The sequence below is a fragment of the Acomys minous genome (assembly GCF_964271855.1).
Source record: "Acomys minous genome assembly, chromosome: 7".
NCBI classification, from domain to species: domain Eukaryota; kingdom Metazoa; phylum Chordata; class Mammalia; order Rodentia; family Muridae; genus Acomys; species Acomys minous.
Window position 1 is genome coordinate 81,024,350 of NC_140488.1, and position 24,930 is coordinate 81,049,279.

General features: G+C 43.4%; 1 long non-coding RNA gene across 1 annotated transcript in view; it reads right to left on the minus strand.

Annotated features, from left to right (window-relative positions):
* Positions 1-24,930, minus strand: part of LOC311601691 — a 76,698-nt gene that overhangs the window by 17,174 nt on the left and 34,594 nt on the right. The window lies entirely within an intron of this gene.

Genomic DNA, 24,930 nt, shown 5'->3' on the forward strand with positions numbered 1-24,930 from the left:
AATAGCCTAGGGGTATATTTTTAAAGCAATATTGTAGCTTATTACCTTATTGGTAGCTATAAGTTTATTCTCAGATTTTGGTGATGAATTTTTAACCTCTAATTCTAATATAGAGCCTACAAGTAAATATGAAAAGTGGTATACTATATACTGCTATACTACATTGGATCAAATCTATATCTTAGCAGAAGTTAAGCATTTGAAAATAATGTCTCATTTTATCAATCAGTGAAAGTTTGAAGTGAAACTTAACTACAACCAGTCTTTGCTATAGCACACATAATCATGAAGCTAATTAAAATGAAAATGGTCTCATTTTCATGATTCACCTGTGAGTAACTCCATGGTGAAGAACAGTTATATCAGTAAAAGCTGAAGACCCGCCCCTTTATTTGTCCTCCTATTTAGTATTCTGTTATCTGAAATTTGAAGGATGAAGAAGACCAGTGAGCATGGCTCTTCTGGCCTACAATTGTACATGCTGGCAAAACATTGTATACATAATAAATAAATCTTTAAAAAAAAAAATAAAGAAATAGAGGGCTCAGCCCCTTAGCCCAGGGAGACCTTCTTATCCATTTCCTGGATGGAACGATAGGAATCCAGCCCTAGACGTTCTCACAAGACTATGTCTTTATTATTTATGCCTAAAATCTCAGTCTTCCCACCACGGGCAAATCATACTAGAACAACAAATGACTAATGGTAACTGACAGAGTTCTGTCCAGGTTGTGGTTTTTGAGATCTTTGTTTTAGTAAGCTACGATGAAACAACATCTCTTGCATGATAAACAAGCACTCTGCCACTGATTCCATTGCCCCAGCTGTAATAGTTTTCCTTAGTTGCTAGGATTATGATATAAATCATGAATCATGTTTTTGCTTAGATACTCAAAGCAGTGATTTCCAATGCTTTTCTTCTTTGGAGAAGAAAAAAAAAAAAGAGCCCTGGGGTGGAGGACAGGCTTCGATAGTTTTTAAATTCCCCAATGTTGCTGGGTGTGGCAGTGCACGCCTATAATCCACAGAGAAACCCTGCCTCGAACCACACCCCCCCCCAATGTTGAGAAGGAAGTTTAGAGAGTTGAGAAATATATATACTAAATAATGATGTCACTGATTTTTGGTTGTTGTTAACATTCTTTTACATAAAAAGATTTAATCCCACAATTACTGTGTTGTGCTCTTTTGGATACTGAAGCTGCCTTATAGAAGTTTAGAGTTGTGTACCTGTAAGTTTGAGGAAACCTATTGACATGTATCTGCCTCTGAAAGATTGTATTGTAGCATGAAGAACACGTTTAAATAAAAGATGGCTCTGAATCAAGCATTGATGTTTTTTTTTTAATCTATGTGCCCATGTTTTTGTAGATACCTTATAATAGGAATTCTGGTGTGAGACAGAAGATACTGAATGACGAGGTTGAGAGATAGCTCAGAGGTTAAGAGGACTGGCTGTTGTTCCAAAGGTTCTGAGTTAAAAAATAACCAGCAACCACCTGGTGACTTACAACCATCTATAATGAGATCTGGTGCCCTCTTCTGGCCTGCGGGTGTGCATGCAGGCAGAGCACTGCTTTTTTTTTTTTGCTTTTCGAGACAGGGTTTCTCTGTGTAACAGCGCTAGCTGTCTAGCTGTCCTGGAACTCACTCTGTAGACCAGGCTGGCCTTGAATTCATAGAGATCCGCCTGCCTATGCCTCCCAAATGTTGGGATTAAAGCCGTGCGCCACTGCTGCCCTCCTATGAGTAAAATCTTTTAAAAATAAAAAAAAAGTATTGAATAGCTCAGGTAATTTCATATCAGAACTGAAACCAGAATCTGTCATTAATTTCAAGCGTCTGTGTGAATTTCAACAGTGTGCCTTGTCTTAAAAGTTACTTCAAGGCCCAGGCATGGTGGTAACAGGCCTTTATTCCCGGGCAGAGGCAGGCAGATTGCTGTGAATTCAAAGCCAGCCTGGTCTACAAAGGGAGTCCAGGACAGCCAGGCCTGTTATACAGAGAAACTATCTTGGGGGAAAAACAAGAAAGAAAAAAAAAGGACACTTCAAGTCAACACACTGATTCTCACCAAAATGTGTACCTGATTTAATGTTAGTATAACAAGAACAAGGACATTAATATTCTTTCTTTCTTTGGTTTCTTTCCCGGCCACCCCCCACCCCCGAGACATGGTTTCTCTGTGTAGCCTTGGCTGTCCTGGACTAACTTTGTAGACTAGGCAGGCCTTGAACTCAGCTATCTGCCTGCCTTTGTCCCTGAGTGCTGGGATTAGAGGCGCGTGCCAGCACTGCCTGGCTCCTTTCATTGGTTTCTTGAAACAGTGTTTCTCTGTGGACCCTTGGCTGTTCTGGACTCACTTTGTACACCTGACTGGCCTCTGCCTCCTTGAGTGCTGGGATTACAGGCCTGGGCCACCACACCCAACTAAGATTCTCTATTTCTATACTCTGTGTGTATCCTCCAAAGATGAGAGGTGTGTGTGAGTTTTTACAAAGAGTGCAACTAGGGCCTGGAGAGATGGCTCAGTGGTTAAGAACACTGCCTGCTCTTCCAAAGGACCAGGGTTCAATTCTCCAGCACCTACATGGCAGCTCACAACTGTCTGTAACTCCAAGATCTGACACCCTCACACAACACACATAAATTTAAAAATTAAATAAAATTAAAAACAGTGCAACTAATAAGTGTGCAAATAACTGGATTCATAAATCTTATTCCTTAAACAGACATGGTGATGCACACTTTAATCCCAGCACTTGGGAGGGAGATCACTGTGATTTGGAGGCCAGGCTGGTCTACAAAGCAGGTGCAGGACAGCCAAGGTTACACAGAGAAACTCTGTCTTAAAAAACTTTAAAAAAAAACCAAATCCAATTGTTTAAAAAAAAAAAAAAGACTTCATTTAGTGATGCTTTCAATAAAATACTTAGTATACCTAAGATTGATACTCAGCCAATCACAGGCATATAATCCAACACTCAGAACATTGAGGCTGGAGGACTGAATTCAAAGCCAGCCTGAAGTCAAACCCTTTCTAGAAAAAAGGCTTGTTAAGAGCACTGACTGATCTTCCAGAGGTCCACAGTTCAATTCCCAGCAACCACATGGTGGCTCACAAGCATCTATGATGAGATCTGGTGCCCTCTCCTGGCACACAGGTGTGTGTGCAGGCAGAGTACTGTACATAATAAGTAAATAATCTTTTTAAAAAGAGGCTGGGCAGTGCTGGTGCATGCCTTTAATCCCAGCACTCGGGAGGCAGAGGCAGGTGGATCTCTGTGAGTTCGAGGCCAACCTAGTCTACATAGCAAGTCTAGGACAGCGAAGGCTACACAGAGAAACCCTGTTGAAAAAAAAAAGGGAAAAAAGGTGCTCATGAGTTTCTGGGGCTGGAGAGACGGATCGGTGGTTAAGAGCACTGGATGCTTTTCCAAAGAACCAGGGTTCAATTGCTAGACTCACATGGCTGCTTATAACTGTTAACTCCAGTTCCAGAGAATCTAGCTCCTTTGTCTGGCTTCAGTAAGCATCAGACATTGGTGTAGTACCCAGACATACATGCAAGCAAAATACTTATACACATTTAAAACAGTTAGGCTTTTGCAAAGATCTTGAGAAGCTAGGTATACATTTTACCGATTTTTAGTTTTTTAGAGGCAGGGTTTCTCTCTGTGTAGCCCTGGCTGTCCTGGAACTCACTTTGTAGACCAGGCTACCCTCAGGCTCACCGAGATCCATCTGCCTCTGCCTCCTAAGTGCTGGGATTAAAGGTATGTGCCACCATGCCTAGCTCATTTATACTAATTTTTAAATTTCTTTGTTATTTTATTTGCTTTGGTTGTTTTGCCTGCATGTGTGAGGGTTTCAGCTTCCCTGGAACTGGAGTTACAAACAGTTGTGAGCTGCCCTGTGGATGCTGGAAGTTGAACCCTGGTCCCCTGGAAGAGCAGCCAGTGCTCTTAACTGCTGAGCCTTCTCCTCAGCCCTACTAACTTTCAATAAATAAATTATTCGTATAGTAATTGAAAATTTCAGAAGATAAAAGAAAAAGGGGATGGATAGCAGATACCCTAGCTGCTTGTTGAAGATAATTAGAACCCAAGACAGGCTTCTTGCCAATCTCCCAGCACTAGGGAGCCTGGGGGTCGCAAAGGAGTGGGTGGAGTTTTGGGGGTGTTAAGACAGGCTTTCTCTGTGTAGCCCTGCTGTCCTGGAACCCTGTAGATCAGGCCTGCCTCTGCCTCCTGAGCGCTGGAATTAAAGGCGCATACCACCATGCCTGGCCAGAGAAAAAAGGTGTTAAAGGCAACAGAGTACATGTAACATGAGATCTACTAAGAGCAAGAAGGATACAATCAGGAGAATGGGAAAAGTCAAATAAATGTATGAAGTACCATGATGAACCCCATTACTTTGTATGCTAATGATTAAAAGTGTCTGCTACCTAAACATGGGAAGAATCCTAAGAAAAACAGGTAGAGTGCGGGCCTAGTGTAGCTGAGGCTCTGATTCAGTCTCCAGCACAAACAACACAAAATGAGTAACTATTGTCATGTAGATATAAATGTTTCAGTGCTTGAGTGCATATATGTGAATTATGTATGGACTGGACCCCACAGATGTCAGAATAGGATGTGGGGTTCCCTGGAGCTGAGCTGTCATGGGGATGCTGGGAAGTAAATCCGGGTTCTTTAGCAAAAGTAGTAGGTACCTTTAACAGCTGCAACATCTGTCTCTTCAGCGTTTTCTCTGCTTAAAGCCTTTGTTAATCCTGAGATTCCAAGGGCATGGGGTGGGGAGTCCATGGTTATCCAAATTAAAGCAAGCTATGTTTGAGTGCCTCTAGGCTGGCCTGCCAGCTGTCTCCCCTAAATCAGAGTTTTTTGTTTGTCTGTTTTGGAGATGAGGTTGAAGGTTTCTGTGTAGCCCTGACTGTCCTGAGACTCACTTTGTAGACCAGACTGGCCTCGAACTCACAGAAATCCGCCTGCCTCTGCCTCTGCCTCTGCCTCTGCCGGGATTACAGGAGTGTGCTACCATGTCAGGCTAATTCAGAGTTTTTCAGAGCAGCTCCCACTGGCTTGAATCTATTTATTTATTTGGGAAGATAAGATGTCACAGGGGGTGAGAGATTTGGAGGTTATTCATTGTTAAAAGACACAATGAAGCCGGGAGGAACAAAGGTAATGACATACATCAAGTGAATGGGGGATTACAAACAGTACCAAAGGCAAAGGTAAACATCTGAGTGAATAGGGGGTTACAAGCAGTCAGCTTCAAACCAGGAACTTAAGTAGCAGGGACTTGACACACGACAAATGAACTTATTTCTTAGCTTGATTTTAGCACCAAGAAAAACTGTTTTAACTATAAACAGGACTCTCATCCTGTAAGATATGTTCTCTGTTTTGGTCTTATTTCAACCTGTGAGGTATTTGTTCTGGCCTTGGTCTCACACTGTCTGCAAATATGCTCATATGCAAACCCAGAGAGATGTGTTTCCATGGTGATTGCAAGTTATTCATTCAAGTTGGTAAGATTAATCTTCACGACGCGGTCCTTTGTTAACTACATATTCATCTGAACCACATCACCTTACATCATAATAACATTCTACCCTGATTTTCATCTCAAAACAACATTCATCTCTAAACGTCTCCATAGTCTTTAAAGGGTCTCATCTAGGATTTTAAGGCAGTGTCCACTGTAAGCCCCTATGAAGTCAAAATACAAATTATAGACTTTGCAGAGATAAATATTCCCATTTGCACAGGGAGGAACAAAAGATCCAACCGGAGCAAGAACAAAACCCAGCAGAACAAACGTCAAATCAGCAGCCCTATGTCAGGTACCTGAGGTTCCTGATGGACTCATCTGGGCTTCAGAAATCTTGGGGAGTCCAAACTTTCAAGCTCTGATGCCTGCCAGTAGTACACATAGCCTCTCCTGGACCAACTGCACTCCACACCTACATGGCATGGGTACCCCATGGTCCTGACAGCTTCACTATTCTGTGGTCTCCATAGCAAGTTAGGCTGCACCTCCAGAGCTTCACAATGGTCCCTCAAGGCCTCCTCAGAAGGATTCCCACCCTGCCACACATTTCTTGGCCTCATTGGGTCTTGGCAGATTTTAATGATACGCCCCCTACTACCCCTTAGTAACTCTTGCATCTTGTAGGCCTGTAAAGCCAGGGCCACACGTGCAAAGCTGTCAGTTCTGTTTTTTAGTCAGCTCCATCTCTCTGGGTTTTAGTCAACTCCCTTAAAGCAAAGCTGGAGTGACCTCTGTGGCTAGGTGGTGATTTTAGAGCAGGGAACCCCTATTTTCTGGCTAGGTTAGGTTCCCTCCTTTCAGTGAATCTGGATTTTCACAAGATGGACCTTTGAGGGGGAGGCTCTTGCCCTCCAGGAACAGTGATGTAAAGGTGGTTCCTCTTTTTGTTGTTTGTTTTTAACCATTTATTTATTTGTTATGTATACAAAGTTCTGCCTGCGTGTAAGCCAGCAGGCCAGAAGAGGGCACCAGATCTCAGTGTAGATGCTTGTGAGCCACATGTGGGTGCGAGCCATGTGGTTGCCTGGTATTGAACTCAGGACCTCAGGGAGAGCAACAGTGCTCCTAACCTCTGAGCCATCCCTCCAGCCACTTGGTTTTTCAGTTAAGTTTTTGTTTGGTTGGTTTTGGTTTTTTTTTTTTAAGTCTTTAGTTTTTTCAAAATAGGGTCTCCCCGTGTAGCTTTGGCTGTCTTGGACTCTCTTTGTAGACCAGGCTGGCCTCCAACTCACAGAGACCCGCCTACCCCTGCCTCCCCAAATCCTGGGATTATAGATGTGCACCATACAGCCAGCTAAGGGTGCTCCTCTTTAATGGTGCTAATTCCTTTAACAATTACAACTGCTGTTTCAGCACCAGACTTGTTTACAAAGTTTAACCCCACCACCCCTGCCAAACTATGGTTTTCATACTTTACTCTCTATGTTGTCTTACTGTGGACCTGAACAAAGGCAGTGACAAATAGCTGGACAGCCTGAATACTAGCCTATCCTGAGACTCCCTCTGCCAAACAAATTATCCATTACTTTTTTGTTTGTTTGTTTGTTTTGTTTTGTTTTGTTTTCCCACAGGGTATCTCTGTGTAACCCTGGCTGTCTTGGACTCACTTTGTAGACCAGGCTGGCCTCAAACTCACAGAGATCCACCTGCCTCTGCCTCCTCAGTGCTGGGAATAAAGATGTGTTCCACCACACCCAGCTCACAAACATAAATTTTTAAAAATTTAAAAAGTATATGATGGCGCACGCCTTTAATCCCAGCCCTCAGGAGGCGTAGGCAGGTGGATTGCTGTGAATTCGAGGCCAGCTTGGTTGACAAAGTGAGTCCAGGACAGCCAAGGCTACACAGTGAAACCCTGTCTTGGAAAAAATAAAAAGAAATAAATATAAGCATAAAAAAGAAAGGAAAAAAACAAAATAAATAAATAAAAAGTAAAATCCAGCAAGTATTACATTCTTGTGCCTATATGGATATTTGATACATTGAGGAGGAAAATGGCTTAGAGATATATTTGATACAATTTGATGTAGTTTTCAGAACCTAAGTTAATGTAGAAAAGGAAATTTTATAACCTACTAGGCAAAGAACTATCAAAATCACCATATTTAATGAAACAGTAGGGCTAGGGTATAGCTCATAGTACACTTGTCTGGTGTGTCCAGGACTCCAGTTTTCACCCCCTAGCACTAAAAAAGAAATCTTACTGAGACATCAGAGCTTAGTGATAGCTCTCAAAACGGAGTGAGTGAGAACGGTGGGTTAATGAAGCAACTAGGATGCGTTTCAGAGGATGCAGTTTCATTGGATTTAAACCCATGCTCTTGTTTAGAACAATCCAGGACTGCCACCTCCTACTTCAGCTTTACAGCATTGTTCTCTAACACTTAGCAAAGCAAGTACACATGTTAGTAATGGGGAAGACAGAACATTATTTACAAGATGTAGATTATCACCCAGAAAAGGTAACTCAGGAAGGGAAAAAGGATAAGGTGACATGTAAAATTACTCCTTATCTACAATACATACACAATAAAAATGCAATAGATATAAACTATTCAGGCATACATTTAACTGGAATAAGATATGTGTAAGTAAATCTAACATTTTGCTAAAACTCCAAAGGATATGAACAATTAGAAAGTGGACAATATTCTTGTTTGGGACAACTCTAGTATAGAGATGTCAAGGCCTCTCAATTTTTCATTCCATTCCATGTGATCAAACCCAGTACATTTTGAAAAAAAGAAGTTAGTTTCTTTTGCGTATGTGAGTGAACATGTCCATGTATGCATGCCTGCACACATCGATGTCCTGATACATGTGAAGGACAACTTAAAGGAGCCAATTCTCTCCTTCTACCATGTGAGTCCTGGACATTGACCGCAAGTCATAGGGCTTGTCAGCAGGATACCTATATCTGCTAGGCCATCTCACTCACCAGCCCCTAAATTTCAGTAAGAATTTGTCCATGACGCTGGAGAGATGGCTCAGCAGTTAAGAGCACTGGCTGCTCTCCCAAAAGTCCTGAGTTCAATTTCCAACAAACACATGGAGGCTCGCAACCATCTATAACGACATCTGGTGCCCTCTTCTGGCCTGCAAGTGTACATGCGGACACCACATTGTATGCATAATAAACCTTAAAAAAAAAACAAACCGCTGAGCCATCTCTCCAGTTCCGATATTTTAGAACATCTAAAAACATATTTGCTTATTCAATTATTAAAATTACATTTATTTTATTTGTAGTATAGAGAGCATTGTCACAGCCCACGTGGAGGGACTTCCATCATGAGTCCCTGGATCGAACTCAACTGTCAGGCTAGGCAGCAAGCACCTTCACTGACTGACTCATCTCACCAGACCGAAAAACATAATATTTATAAGTGTGTTATTGCTGCAGATACAGATCAGTCATTTCCACCAGACAACAGCCATACATAAAATTATAGCAATATTATATAGACAGCACATGCTGTTAATGAGGGAAAAGGCTATTCTGTTTTGAACAGGGGAAAAAAAAGTTCATTGAACAAAACAGCCACGCATATGACGTGGGAGTACTAGGTCCTGGAATAGACAATTTTGGAATAAAAATGCTTAGTGGTTTGGGAACCAAATTATTTTCTCATTCTTGTGTTAAGGGCAGGGCACGCAGGCGAACAACCGCGGCACCCGCGGCGCGCGCATGCGCAGTCGGCACGCAGAAGGGGCCAAATCCAATACAGCCTCTGAGTTCACTTCCGGTACACGCTCGCCGCCCCTCCCCTTCCTTTCCGCAGTGTCGCCGCCGCCACCGTGGGAGTATAGGTGGAGACCAACCCCTCCCGAGTAGGCGGCCACTTCCTGAAAGCGCCGCCGAGCCTGCGTAGTACGCAAAACCCGGCTGGTTGACGAGGAAAAGATATTTGACTCCTTCCGGCCCGAAACAAGCCCTTGAAACGTGTGCTAGTCAATCAGGAAGTGACGAGACTGGGAAAAGGGGTGGGCCCAGAGCAGTCAATCAGAGAGCGGAGCTGACGCACTCTGTACTTTGCCTGCGGAGCCATTAGGCTATAGTCTTTCTCTACCGCACGCCGCGCTCTTCTTCCACGTGGAATGTCTAAAGCGAATGAGGTGTGGCCTCCTTTAGTTCCCCGCTCGTCCATCCGCCATGAAGGAATCCAGTACCGCCAGAGGCGTGCGCATGAAGGCTTGCGCTGCTTTTCCTGATGCGCACACCTATCTTGTGCAAACCCGCCCCACTGAGCATGTTCCAGCACGCAGCTTTGCTTGGGACGCCTCCATGGCTCCTTCCCATGTCTTTTTCTTATTTCTTTTGGTTTTTCGAGACAAGGTTTCTCTGTGTAGCCTTGCCTGTCGTGGACCTAATACATCAGGCTCTGCCTCCCGAGGGCTGGAATTAAAAGCATGCGCCACCACGCCCGGCCCATTTCTTACTTACATGCGTTCTTCTAAACTATGTGCCACAAACCTTAAGTTACACATTTTCTTCTGATTCTATTTGGAAGTGAAGGTAGTTTTTTTTTTTCCCCCTTCGGGTTCTTAAATCTAGGTTTCCAATTAAGTATACCTTCAACAGCACATGTGATGGGTTAATTTTAGAATAGGAATTGCGGGTGTGGTTTGCAAGAATACTTATTGTATTTCCTTTTAGGATGAAGTTTTATCTTGTATTAAAACATTCTAGCTTCAGCACTGCAAAGCCATAGTGGATTTAAAATGCTTTGAAGGGCTGAATTAATCTCCAAAGCCCAAACTCAAGCGGAAAGGAGTAGTCTTTGCTTCCACCAGATTCCTCACTTCCTCTTCTGAACCCCCCAGTTTGTTTGTTTTGGTACAGGTTCTCACTCTACATCCCATGCTGACCAGGAATTCTCTATGGAGCTGGCAACAATCCTCCTGACTTAGCTCCCCAACTACTGGTATTATAGGTGTGAGCCACTGTACTCCTCTGCCTTTTAAAGCATATCATTTTTACTGTGATGATGGACACTAGTGCTGTCTGCCACCAGGGACCTTTGAAGCCTTCTTCGTGACCTGGCTGAGTTTGTTTTTGGTTTTGTTTTGCATCCTGTGGTTTTTCTAATGGATTTTCAGGACTTTGGCAATCTCACAGCTATCCAAACTCCATTTCCTAATTTTTATTATTATTATTATTATTATTATTATTATTATTATTATTATTATTGTTTTGTTTTTCGAGACAAGGTCTCTCTGTGTAGCCTTGGCTATCCTGGACTCACTTTGTAGACCAGGCTGGCCTCGAACTCACAGGGATCCGCCTGCCTTTGCCTCCCGAGTGCTGGGATTAAAGGCATGTGCCACCACGCCCGGCGCATTTCCTAAATTTTAAGAACTTAAATTGAGGGCTGGCAAGATAGCTCACCTAGGTTCTATCCTGGGAATCTATAGTGAAAGGAGAAAACATTTGCAAAAGTGATTCTTTTTTTAAAAAAATATATTTTATTAATTTATTCATATTACATATCAATAGTTATCCCATCCGTTGTGTGTGGGAAAGATTAAGCTTTGTCACAGGTGGAAGCAGTCTTAGCAGGCTTTACCCTTGGGGTAAAGCTTAATCTTTCCCACGCTTGTATCTTCCCATTCTTCCCTCCCTCCCTCCCTTTTTTCCCCTACTCCCCTCCCCTATGACTGTGACTGAGGGGGACCTCCTCCCCTTGAATATGATCCTAGGGTATCAAGTCTCTTCTTGGTAGCCTGCTGTCCTTCCTCTGAGTGCCACCAGGCCTCCTTATCCAGGGGACGTGGTCAGATATGGGGCACCAGAGTTCGTGTGAAAGTCAGTCCCCACTCTCCACTCAACTGTGGAGAATGTCCTGTCCATTGGCTAGATCTGGGTAGGGGTTTAAAGTTTACTGCCCTTATTGGTCTTGGCTGGTGCCATAGTTTGAGCAGGACCCCTGGGCCCAGATCTGCCCATCATAATGTTCTACTTGTAGGTTTCTAGGACCCTCTGGGTCCTTCCTTTTTTATTTGTTTGTTTTTTGTTTTTCGAGACAGGGTTTCCCTGTGTAGTGTTGTCTGGCCTGGTCTCACTTTGTAGACCAGGCTGGCCTCAGACTCACATGATCTGCCTGCCTCTGCCTCCCTAGTGCTGGGATTAAAGGCTTAAGCCACCACGCCCAGCTCCTCTGGATCCTTGTATTTCCCCATTCTCCCATTCCTCTCTCATCTAGAGTCCCAATAGGAAGTCGTCCCCTCTGTCCCACTTTCCTGGTGAGTGAAGACTGTCATGGGACATGCCCCTTGGGCTAGTGTCCAGATATAAGTGCGTATATACCATGTGACTCTTTCTGCTTCTGGGTTAACTCACTCATTATGATCATTTCTAGTTCATTTGTCCACAAATTTCGGGAATTCCTTGTTTTTAATAGCTGAGTAGTATTCCATAGTGTAGATGTTCCACAGTTTCTTTATCCATTCTTCTACTGAGGGACACTTGGGCTGTTTCCATGTTCTGGCTACTATGAATAAGGCTGCTGTGAACATGGTTGAGCAAATGTTCTTGTTGTGTGCTGGAGCATCTTCTGGGTATATTCCAAGGAGTGGAATAACTGGGTCTTGAGGAAGCCCTATTCCTAGTTTTCTGATATAACATCAGATAGATTTCCAAAGTGGCTGTACTAGTTTGAATTCCCACCAGCAATGAAGGAGTCATCCTTGCCAGCCTGTGGTGTCACTTGATTTTTGATCTTAGCCATTCTGATGGGTGTATGATGGAATCTCAGAGTGGTTTTGATTTGCATTTCCCTGATGACTAAGGAGGTTGAGGCTTTCTTTAAGTGTTTCTCAGCCATTCGATATTCCTCTGTTGAGAATTCTCAGTTTAGTTTTGAGCCCTGCAAAAGTTATTCTTTGGACTGCACATGTGCTCACACATCTCACACACTAATAAAAAAATTTTTTAAATTAAAAAGAAAACCTTTTTTTTTTCTGAAAACAGGGTTTCTCTGTGTAGTATTGGCTGTCCTGGACTCACTTTGTAGACCAGGCTGGCCTCAAACTTAAAGCGATCCACCTGGCTCTGCCTCCCGAGTGCTGGGATTAAAGGTGTGTGCCACCAGGCCCGGCTGGCTCTTGGGTTCCATATTATGCCTGCACTCCAATTATTTATGTTTTGTCTCAAAATTAAATATTAAAAGCCCAAAGCCAAGTTGGGCGCAGTGGTGCTCGTCTGTGATCCCACCAGGACTCGGGAGGCAGAGGCAGGTAGATCGCTGTGAGTCCAAGGCCAGCCTGGTTTACAAAGGGAGTCCAGGACAGCCAAGGCTGCACAGAGAAACCCTGTCTCAAAAAACCAAAAAACAATAAATTTTAAAAAAGAAAGAAAGGCCGGGCGTGGTGGCGCATGCCTTTAATCCCAGCACTCGGGAGGCAGAGGCAGGCAGATCACTGTGAGTTCGAGGCCAGCCTGGTCTACAAAGTGAGTCCAGGACAGCCAAGGCTACACAGAGAAACCCTGTCTCGGAAAAAAAAAAAGAAAGTAAGAAAGAAAGAAAGAAAGAAAAAGAAAGTCCAAAGCCAGTACAAAACATTTTTATTGCAATAATTCGAACCTCATAGATGAGGAGGGCTGGGAGTACAAAGCAGCACTTTCCGTCACTAAATCATTCCACAGAGTCTCTGACGTGGACTCTGTTGCCTGGTTTTCTTATCCCTTATCCCCAGGCGGGACTGCCTCGCCAGGTCACAGGGGAAGAGGACATACTTAGTCATGATGTGACTTAATACGCTGGGGAAGCTAGAGGGGGCTCCCCTTTTCTGAGGAGTAGGGGAAGAGGGATAAGGGAAACAGTGAGGGAGGGTGGGATCCGGAGGAGAAGAGGGAGGGAGCTATGACCAGGATGTAAAGTGAATAATTAATAAAAGAAAAAATTTACAATTAGCCAGGCAGTAGTGACTTTATGCCTTTAATCCCAGCTCTCTGGAGGCAGAGAGGCAGGTGGTTCTCTGAGTTCAAAGTCTGTTCTGGAGTGAGTTCCAGAACAGCCAGGACTACACAGAGAAACCCTGTCTTGAAAACAGAACAACACCAACAACAAAGTGCAAATTTTATGGCTGAAGCTATCACATGTACAAACGATGACAAGTTGAGGTCAGAGGAGAGGGTGACACTCAGTTCTAAAGAATTTACCTGGCATGAGGCTTGAGTTCCATCTGCAGCACCAGAAGAAACGAGTAAAACCGAAAAGATCAATTGGATGAAACTTTCCAACAGGAGGATGATGGATGTGCAGAATACAGATGAGGGAGAAGGAAAAGCGGTGCGAGACAAACACTTCAGTGCGTTAGTGCTTGTCTTGGAGTTGTGATGAGACACCATGACGAAAAAGCAACTCGGGGAGAAGAGGGTTTATTTGGCTGACTGTAGTGGAAGTTTTGGGAGTCATTGAAAACTCAGCGATGTTATGTAAACATGGTTTTGTTTTAATCCCAGGTGTGGGCTATAGGGCTGATTCAGGTTGTTGATAGCGGCAGACTATTTGCCTCGTGCTGGCTCTGAGAGGGGCTCTGTGCCAGCTGTAGATAGTTTCACTCTGAGGACTCTGGAGAGGAAATAAATGCTAAATCCAGAGAGACTGGAGGCTTCGAGGAGATGGATGGACAGAGGAGGAAGAAAGCTGCTTGTTCGTTCTGCTGCGTTTGCTGTTTGCCATGGGACCGCTAGATATCCTGATGAGAGAGATTGGTATTTTCCCAAAGAACTTGATGACCCTAACTAGCCAGAACTAAGTCTAAAGAGGTCTATTTACCCTGTCCCTTCTAACCTCCTTTCTCCCCTACCTGATGTTGAGGTGTTGGAAGGGATTTGGGGGAGAAGGGAGAAAGGGGTATAAGAAACCACACTAAATAAAAGTTTTAGAAAACATACGCCTACAGCTTACACTCTGTCGCTGTTTATCACCAAAGGAAGTCAAGGCAGGAACTCAAGCAGGGTAAGAACCTGACGCAGGAACTGAGCAGAGGCCATAAAGGGGTGCTGCTTACTGGCTTGCTCCCCATGCCTTATTCAGTCTTTTTTTTTGGTTTGTCGATACAGGGTTTCTCTATATAGCCTTGGCTCTCCTGGACTTCCTTTGTAGAGCAGGCTGGCCTCGAACTCACAGAGATCCATCTGTGTCTGCCTCCCAAGTGCTGCGATTAAAGGCAAAGGTGTGTGCCACCACACCCGGCCCTCAGTCGGCTTTCTTATAGAATTCAGGACTGCCAGTCCAGGGGTGGTAGCACCCACAATGGTCTGGGTCTTCTCACATCAGTCACTAATTAATAAACTGCTTTATAGGCTTGCCTCCAGCCCCGTTTTATGGAAGTATTTCCCAGCTGAGGTTCCCTCCACTCAGAGGATTATAGTTGGTGTCAAATTGACAAATCTCGACTGGCAGGAGACAGGTCCTTGTGTATACTCACATGAAGACTGAACACTGAACGCAGTTGCTTGATGTGACGAGAGTGGCTTGAGGTGGACCCCACAGAGCTGGATCCCAATGGAGTTTTCTCTGTGACCTGGGATGTACAACAGAAAGTTGTGAAAACCACCAGTGACTGGTAGAAAACCGAGTCTCTCTGCATGCAACAATTTTTTTTAAAGCTGCATTTATTTATGTCTTTTGTGTATATGGATACTTTGTCTGCATGTGTATCTGCACACCAGATGGTGGCATCACACAGTTGGGAGCTGCCATGTGGATGCTGGGAGTTGAACTTAGGACCTTTAGACAAGCAGTGAGTGCTCTTAACCGCTGAACCATCTCTCCAGCACCCCAGACAATATGTTTTTTCGCTTCGGTCACTATTTAGGAAAACATTGGGAGATACTCCTCTTACTTACTTGCAGATGTGTTTCATGGGCTGGCAAGAGTACTTATTGTTCTTGCAGAGGACCCGGGTTCAGTTCCCAGCACCCACATGGTAGCCCACAACCAGCTGTAACTCCAGTTCTAGGGAATCCAGTGCCTTCCTCTGGCCTCTGAGGGCAGCTTGTGTGCGCATAGTACACATACAGGGAAAACGTACATATACATAAAAATATTTAAAGCCAGGCATGGTGGTGGCGCACGCCTTTAATCCCAGCACTCGGGAGGCAAAGGCAGGTGGATTTCTGTGAGTTCGAGGCCAGCCTAGTCTACAAAGCAAGTCCAGGACACCCAAGGCTTTTACACAGAAAAACCCTGTCTTAAGAAACCTAATATAAGCCGGACGTGGTGGCGCACGCCTATAATCCCAGCACTCAGGAGGCAGAGGCAGGCGGATCGCTGTGAGTTCGAGGCCAGCCTGGTGTCTAAAGTGACTCCAGGACAGCCAAGACTACACAGAGAGACCTTGTCTCAAAAAACAAACAAACATTCAAAGAAACCTAATATATATAAACGGAAAAAAAAAGTATTTCATGGGCGTTGGAGAGATAGCTTAGTGGCTACTCTTCCATATGACCCAAGTTCGATTCCCAGCACCCACATGATAGTTCACAACCATTTCTGACTCCAATTCCAGGAACTGAACACTCTTGTTTGGTCTCTATGGGCACACACATGTGGCACACATTCACAGACACATACATACATTTAAATAAAAATTTAAAATTCTTTTCTTTTGTGTGTATGAGTGCTTTGCCTGTATCTATGTGCACCACATACGTAAGCACCCATGGACGTCAGAAGAGGGTACTGAAATCCCTGGAGCTGGAGTTCCAGACTCTTGTGAGCTATGGTGTAGATTCAGGGAAGCGAATCCAGGTCCTCTACAAGAGCAGCAAGCAATCCTAATCACTGAGACATCTCTCCAATCCCCTATTTATTTTTTGAGACAAGTTCTTGCTGGTCTAGTAGCCCAGTCTGGCTGGTCTTTCTTTAGCTTACAAGCCCCTTGTTCTAACCTTGTGAGTGCTGAGTTTGCAAGTGTGCATCAGCAGGGCTGTTTTCCCCCCACCCCCGAGACAGGGTTTCTCTGTGTAGCCTTGGCTGTCCTGGACTCCCTTTGTAGACCAGGCTGGCCTCGAACTCACAGAGATCCACCTGCCTCTACCTTCCGAGTGCTGGGATTAAAGGCGTGGGCCACCATTATCCTTTGGACTCTTAATGTTTCTGCAAACATTGCAAGGTAATGTTTGCAAACGCTGAGTATCATGGAAGTTACACTATGTTCTAGGGAATAAAGAATTACTATTGTAGGCCAGGTGGTGGTGGCACAAGCCTTTAATCCCAGCATTCGGGAGGCAGAGGCAGGTGGATTACTGTGAGTTCGAGGCTGGCCTGGTCTACAAAGCAAGTCCAGGACAGCCAAGGCTACACAGAAAAACTCTGTCTCAAAAAAATACTATTGTGAGCCAGGTAGGTATGGTGGCACACACCTTTAATCACAGCACTGAGGGAGGCAGAGGCAGGCAGATTGCTGTAAATTCGAGGCCAGCCTGGTCTACAAAGTGAGCCCAGGACAGCCAAGACTACACGGAGAAACCCTGTTTTCGAAAAACCAAAAAAGAAGGAAAGAAAGAAAGAATTACTATTATTACTTTGTGGCATTAAAGACGGAGCTAGAGGCTCACATGGTAGGCAAGCTCTCCACCACAGAGCCACATTCCCAGTCCAGGATAAAGTGGCATTAGCAAACAGTACACCTGGTTTATAAGATGGGAAATTAAATTACGTTTGTGACTAGTTCTGAGGAACAGGAAGTTGACAATGAGGTGGTATGACCTAGGCCCACTCTGCAGGCCCATGTACTCAGATGACTCAGGGGAAAGAAATCTGTTGATCTCACAAGTTCCAGGCCTGGACTGTAGAAAAGAACCCATCTCTTAAGATAATAACAGGGTAGGGGTTGTAGCTCAGTGTAGAGTGCTTGCTTGCTTAGCAGGTATGAGGCCACAGACTGAGTCTTCAGCACCACAGTGGTGTCAGGATGTGTTTCTCCCTGAACATTGTAAACGAAACAGGACATTATTAAAAGAAGTCTATTTGAAGCAGCATTTTGGACGCTGAGGCAGAAATATTTTTAAAGCATTAATTTTGTTATTTGTAATTATGTGTGAGGGAGGAGGGGACGGATGTGTGTTTAGGAGCAGGGGCCTAAAGAAGCCAGAGGCAACCAGATGCCCTAGAGCTGCAATTAACAGGTGGCTGTGAGCTGCCTGATAGGAGCTCTGGAAATCAAATTAAATCTTCTGAAAAACAGGTGTGCTATTAACCACTAAACCAGATCTCCAGCCCTGAGGCAGGAGGATCTCAAAGTTGAGACCAAACTGGGTTACTTACTGAGCCGGTTTGGAATAAAAAGACTCTGTCTCAACAAACAAACAAAATACAACAACAAAACTCACCAAACAAATCATGGCTGGTGAGATGGCTCCGTGGGTAAAGGTAAACTGTCTCCAAGCCTGACAACCTGATTTTCATCCTGGGGGACTCACATAGTAGAGGAAAGAGGTAGGCTCCTTCAAGTAATCCTCTGACCTTCCCCCTACACACACACACACACATACACACACACACACACGATGGCATGCCCCTCTCCCCACTAAATAAATAATAAGTGTAGTAACTGCTTGTAGCAGTCTAATGATGAAAAAACACTAAATTTCTATTTTAAAAAAGGACTGGAGAGATGGCTCAGCAGCTAAGAGCACATGGATTTCATTCCCAGCACGTGGCAGCTCACAACTGTCTGATGCTTCATTTCCAGAGAATTGTATGATCTCTTAGATATGTACATGCAGGTGAAACACCCTACACATAAAATAAATTTGTTAATTAAAAAAACAAACAAAAAACAAGCTCCGGGTGTGGTAGCGCATGCCTTTAATCCCAGCACCTGCAAGGCAGAGGCAGAGGCAGAGATAGGCAGATCACTGTGAATTCGGGGCCAGCCTGGTCTACAAAGCGAGTCCAGGACAGCCAAGATAACATAGAGAAACCCCGTCTCAAAAAACCAAATAAATTAAAATAGAAATAAGAAAAAAAAAGCAAAAGAGAAAAACTGCTCACGTTATTTTTTATTATGGCAACAGTCATGATGTTAGTCAAGAGGTGATTAAATATGTTTTGTGGTATATTTATTCTATATTATAAAATGAAGCTACGAGGTACCTTTTATTCTGCTCTGGTTAAAATTAAAGGTGAAAATATTGATTTAGAAAGTGTTTTGTGGAAATCACTGAGGGGAAATAATCATTTTGACTTAGAGTGATCAGAGACTTTAACACATGGTATCGATTTCTTTCTTTCTTTTTTTTTATTAATTCATTCATATTACATCTCAATAGTTATCCCATCCTTTGTATCTTCCCATTTCTCCCTCCCTCCCATTTTCCCCTACTCCCCTCCCCTATGACTGTTCCTGAGGGGGATTACCTCCCCTGTATATGCTCATAGGGTATCAAGTCTCTTCTTGGTAACCTGCTATCCTTCTTCTGAGTGCCACCAGGCCTCCCCCTCCAGGGAACATGGTCAGATATGGGGCACCAGAGTTCGTGTGAAAGTCAGTCCACACTCTCCACTCAACTGTGAAGAACATCCTGTCCATTGGCTAGATCTGGGTAGGGGTTTGATGTTTACTGCACATATTGTCCTTGGCTAGTACCATGGTTTGAGCAGGACCCCTGGGCCCAGATCTGCCCGTCAAAATGTTCTTCTTGTAGGTTTTTAAGACCCTCTGGATCCTTCTGTTTCCCTATTCTCCCATGCTTCTCTCACCTAGAGTCCAAAGAGGATGTCCTCCCCTCTGTCCCACTTTACTGGTAAGTGAAGACTTTCATGGGACGTGCCTCTTGGGCTAGTGTCCAGATATAAGTGCATATATACCATTTGACTCTTTCTACTTCTGGGTTAACTCACTCATTATGATCATTTCTAGCTCATTTGTCCACAAATTTCGGAAATTCACATTATCAATTATCACTTACCTCAACACAAAGAAGAAAAAGGGATGGTCAAACAAACAAATGTCACATCAGTCTTATACAGACACCACATTAGTTTTATCACTGAGTCATTAGAAGCACAGCTTTCTTTTCTCTAGTAGATGTATAGGGAGAAAGCCATAATTAATGTGATTTTTTTTTGCTTGAAACAGGGTATCATTGTGTAGTCTTGGCTGTCCTTAAACTTTCAATGCCTTAGTCTCCTGAGTCCTAGGACTATAAGTATGTCCCACCATGCCAAGCTATGCCATGTTCATATAAGTGAAGTAATAGACATTGAAATTTGTCACTACTTGGCTGAGATATCCATTGCAATAGATTTCCCCACAAGTATTTCCTATCAAATATAAATCTTAGCTGGATGTGGTGGCACATTTTTAATCCTAACACCCAGGAGACAGAGGCAGACAGATGTCTACCTAGATGTCTATAGAGGCAGATAGTTCACAACCAGCTTGGTCTACATAGTGAACCTCTTATCTCAAAAATCAAAAAACAGGCTGGAGAGATGGCTCAGAAGTTAGAAACACATTCTTGTGGTAAACTTGGGATTGGTTTCCAGCGCCCATTCGGTGGCTCCCAACTAGCTGTAACTCTAGTTCCAGTGGATTCAATTCCTCTTCCAACCTCTGAAAAATCCTACATGCATGTGGTACACATACTTACATTCAGGCACACACCTACACCCAGAATTAAGTGTTTTAAAAATCACTATATAATGTCCTATTACAGTGAATCATATATTCTCCACAATGAACGTGCAAACAGACTTAGCAGAGATAATAATTTAAAGTGTTAATACTCCAACGGTGATAAGCAGTGTGTGTGTGTGTGTGTGTGTGTGTGTGTGTGTGTGTGTGTGTGTGTGTGTGTGTGTAAAATAACACAGTAAAAACTTCAACTAGCTGGGTGTGGTGGCACCCACCTGTAATTCTAGCACTCAGGGAGGCAGAGACAGGCAGAGCCCTGGTCTACAAAGCAAGTTTCAGGACAGTCAGGGTTACAAAGAGAAACTCTGTCTCAAAAAACAAAAACAACCAACCAAAAGACCCCTTCAACTAATGAGGGATGCATTTCGGGGTTAGTAAGATAGATTATACGTGTACTTCAAACTTAAACAAGAACTCTGCTCACTTGTGAATCTCTTTAAGCCCTAGAGACCTCATAATTTGTAATCATCAACCTTGTCCAAAGGGTTGTGAAAATCCAACGAAACCTGACAGTTCAAAACACACTGAGGCAATATAATCTTGTTTTTCTCCTTTCTTAGTCTTAGTCATATGACTTTTTTTTTTTTTTTTGGTTTGGTTTTTTCAGATTTCAAGACAGAGTCCTGGAACTCACACTGTAGACCAGATTGGCCTCAAACTCAGAGATCCACCTGCCTTTGCCTCCTAAATGCTGGGATTAAAGGCAAGACGTGCGTCACTGCAGCCCAGCTTTATAACTACTTTTTTCAAAAGACCAGGGTTTTTTTTTTTGTTTGTTTGTTTTTGTTTTTTGAGACAGGGTCTCTCTGTGTAGCCTTGACTGTCCTGGACTCACTTTGTAGACCAGGCTGGCCTCGAAGTCACAGCAATCTGCCTGCCTCTGCCCCCCGAGTGCTGGGACTAAAGGCGTGCGCCACCACGCCCAGCCCAAAAGACCAGTTTTTTACTTTGTTAATTTTCCCTATTGTACTTCATTCCCTCGTGCACGCATATGTGCGTGTGTGTACATCTGTGCCACAGTGCACTAGAAGAGCCCACAGGTTGGGTGTGGGTATTCATTCACCTTCCATCTTGTTTTCTTCTAATATAAACATTCATAGTGAGCTGTTTCCCACTTGAGACTCCCGTGAGTAAATCAAATAAGGTTTTGCTGACTTTTGTTTGGGTAGTGTATAGTTGGTAAAATGTACAAATCCCAATAATTTGTTTTGACAAGCTTGACTAGTTTATACATCAGGCCAAACACGATAGCGAATATTCTCCCACTCTGAAGAACAACTGCACCATCCTGCCATATGTAGTAAGGTTTTGGCATCTGAGTTGCACGAGTGGGTTCTCTCCTTCCACCATGTGGGTCCAGGGAATCAAATTCAGGTCAGCAGGCTTGACAGCAAATGCTTTTACCTACTGAGCCATCTTGCTGGCCCAACATCTGCAGCTTTTTATTTTTATTTTTTCATTTCAAATATTTTTTTTTAGCTTCATCTTTGTTGTAGGGAGGGTCGATTTTAACCTTTTCATTGCAGAATAATACTCTACTGTAAAGATATGCCACCTCCTGTTTATTCACTCATCAGTTAATGGACCTGTGAGTATACTGCTGGTGTGAGCATTCATGTATAAGGGTTTTTTTCCCCCTTCAAGACAGGGTTTCTCTGTGTAGCCACGGGTGTCCCAGACCATGGCTTCATAGACCAGGTTGGCCTCGAACTCACAGAGATCTGCCTGCCTCCCAAGTGCTGGGACTAAAGGTGTGTACCACTCTGCCTGGCTCATGTGTAAGTCTTTGTTTGCATAGGGATACATTTTGATTTCTTTGCAGCAGATTCCTAGCAGTATAATGTTGGGTTGTGTGATGTCTATGTTCATTGTTATTTTAAAGAAACTGTTAGAGTGGTTTTGAAAGTGGCTACTTCATTTTATATTCCCATCAGCATGACAGAAGGGTCTCAGTTTCCCAGAATCTCCTGTAATGCCTTGTACTATCTTTTCCATGTTTATTTTAGTGGGTGTGCAGTGTTTGTCATTTCAGTTAGTATCTTCTTGTTTTTTGTTTTTGTTTTTTTCTTCTTCGAGACAGGGTCTCTCTGTGTAGCCTTGGCTGTTCTGGACCCACTTTGTAGACCAGGCTGGCCTCGAACTCACAGCAATCCTCCTGCCTCTGCCTCCCGAGTGCTGGGATTATAGGCATGTGCTACTGCACCTGGCTCAGTTCGTATCTTCTTAACTAATGATGGATCTTGCTTAATAGTGATTCATATTTGGTAAAACCCATTTACATGTCTCTCTCTCTGTCTCTGTGTATCTCAGTATGTCTCTCTCTGTCTCTGTGTGTGTGTGTGTCTGTCTGTCTCTGTCTGTCTCTCTCTCTGTCTCTGTGTGTGTGTGTCTGTCTGTCTCTGTCTCTGTCTTTCTGTCTGTCTCTGTCTCTGTCTATCTCTGTCTCTCTCTCTCTCTCTGTCTCTCTGTCTCTCTCTGTGTGTGCGTCTGTCTGTCTCTGTCTGTCTTTCTGTCTCTCTGTGTGTGTGTCTGTCTCTGTCTCTCTGTCTCTGCCTCTGTCTCTGTCTGTCTGTCTCTCTCTCTCTCTCTCTCTCTCTCTCTCTCTCTCTCTCTCTCTCTCTCTGTGTGTGTGTGTGTGTGTGTGTGTGTGTGTATGTGTGTGTTTGTTGTCTTTGTGTGATGGGAATCAAACCAATAGTATTACATGTGCCAGGAAAGCACTCTACCATTGACCTACATCCTCAGACCTCTTGCTTTTTGTCTTTTGGTGCTAGAAATTTAACCCAGGGCCTAGCACATACCAAGTACACCCTGCCACTGAGCTACACTCCCAGCCTTGCCTTTAAAAAAATCTTTTGAAGTACATAAATTCATTGTCATGAAGTACAGAATGTCTGTCTTTTGTGGACTGTTTTTAGTGTCATAGCTAAGGATTCGTTGCCTACTTCAAGGTCACAGATATTCTGTGTTGTCTTCTAGAAGCTTTTAAGTTTTTGTTTGGTTTGGTTTGACAGTGCTGAGGATAGAAGCCAATACCTCACACATGGCAGGCAGGAGCCCTACCACTGAGCAACATCTCCAACTCTTTTATATTGAAAACTCTTTTGGTTACTCTTTTTTTTTTTAAATATGGAATGCTTCATAAATTTGCATGTCATCCTTGCTCAGGGACCATGCTAATCTTCTCGGTGTCATTCCAATTTTAGTATGTGTGCTGCCGAAGTGAGCACTTGGTTACTCATAAATCTGTGATTTTCCATATAATTTCAGGACCAGTCTGGTAATTTCTCCAAAATAGTCTACTAGAATTTTGATGATGGTTTTAATGTATCTTAAGACCCAGTTTGAAGAGAATTACCATCTTTAAAATATTGAAAATTGTGCCAGGCGGTGATGGTGCACGCCTTTAGTCCCAGCACTTGGGAGGCAGAGGCAGCCGGATCGCTGTGAGTTCAAGGCCAGCCTGGTCTACAAAGTGAGTCCAGGACAGCCAAGGCTACACAGAGAAACCCTGTCTTGAAAAACCAAAATAAATAAAAAAAATCAATAATTCCAACTCCTATGTGTGGACTATCTCTCCGTATCTCAGTCTCTTTCACTTCTCTTTATTATTTTGTTAATTTCCAGTGTAAATGGCTTTACTTCTTTCTTTAAATTCCTAGCTAGCCATTTTATGTTATTTTAAAGGTTTATTTATTTTATTCATATGAGTACATTGTCTTAATGCACAGCAGAAGAGGTCATCACATCCTATTGCAGATGGTTGTGAGCCACCATGTGGTTTCTGGGACTTGAACTTGGGTCCTCTGGAAGAGCAGCCATCTCTCCAGCCCCATATTATTATTTTTTATTTTCACTTCTGAATTGTATATAAAAAGTACAATTGAAGCCAAGTGATGTGGCAGCGGCCACAGAACACACCTTTAGTCCCAGCACTCAGGAGGAGGAGGCAGCAGGATCTTTATGAGTTCAAGGCCAGCCTGATCTATGGAGTGAGTTCCAGGACAGCCAGGGCTACACAGAGAAACTCTGTCTTGAAAAACAAAATACCTCCCCCAAAGGGTGCAATTGATTTTTGCTTATTGACCTTTGCCTTGTATCCTTGAAGAATGTGTTTATTGATTTGAGTAGAGATTGTTTCCTTGTTTATTTCACATGTGTGCATTCCTTAGATTTTATTTTTGTTTTTTGTTTTTGGAGACAGGGTTTTTCTACATAACCCTGGATGTCCTGGAACAGAATTTTCATCATAGAGAACCATTTCTTCTTCAAGTAAAGACAGCTTCATTCCCTTCCTATCTGGATGCTTTTAATTTTTTCCTACTGATTTAGTTCACTAGCTAGATCCTCCAGAACACACAAATACATTTTAATGGTGCTGACAGTCAACCCCAGGTCTTGCACATGCTGATAAGCCTCTGGCCCAATGTTAAGCCCAAGTGACAACAAGTTTTGTCCCTGATCTATTTTTTTTTCCATTCTGAGAAAGGAACTAAGAACCTCACTCACATGCTGGGCAAGCATTCTACTACTAAGCAACATCCCTAACCCCTGTTAATTAATTTTGGGATAGTCCATTAACCTTGTGTTCCTGGTATAAATCCCAGTTGTATATATCTAGACTATGTACCCTTCTTTCCAAGTGTCTCCAATAGTAACATCTAAATGTTTAGGTTTTTAAAAATCCATTAGCTTGTTTCCCCAGATAGAGTGGAT